Genomic DNA, 622 nt, shown 5'->3' on the forward strand with positions numbered 1-622 from the left:
ATGCCTGTGATCTCAAAGGGGCAGTATGCGTCTACCTTGTGGAAGCAAATGTCAATGGCGTAACCCGGTCGATTTGTCTAACACTGCACAGAAACAGGAGTGAGCCTGGGCCAGGCGCATTCACAGAGCCGGAGGCCTCCTCGCGCACACCCACGCACACCCACGCCACACGCACGCACCCACCCCCCCACAAGCAGAAAGGAAATGTTGGTGTGGCAGTTGCTTTAGGAATAAAAATCAGTGCAGTCAAACCCCATGGGGGGAAAAAATATATATACACATATACACACACACAAATATATATATATATATATACACACACACATATATATATATATATATACTGTAGAGCCTTGAGTAAGTGTTGGCTTGTTGTTGAAAACGTCAGAGACTGTCCGATCCTTTTCAGTAACACCCGTGGGTTGTCTCCTCAGCATCCACCTGGGGTGAGGAAACCTCTTCACCAACCTGCCACAGAGCCACAGTCCCTCCTCCTCCTCGGGACCGGTGCGCGCCGCGTACGCGCACACACACACGCACGCACACTCTCACGCACACGCACGCGCCCCACGCAGGACATACACCTCTGCTACAGTTCCTTTCTCCTCACCTCCCCCCCTCT

Source organism: Egretta garzetta, unplaced genomic scaffold, assembly GCF_000687185.1.
Source record: "Egretta garzetta isolate BGI_Z169 unplaced genomic scaffold, ASM68718v1 scaffold14, whole genome shotgun sequence".
NCBI classification, from domain to species: Eukaryota; Metazoa; Chordata; class Aves; order Pelecaniformes; family Ardeidae; genus Egretta; species Egretta garzetta.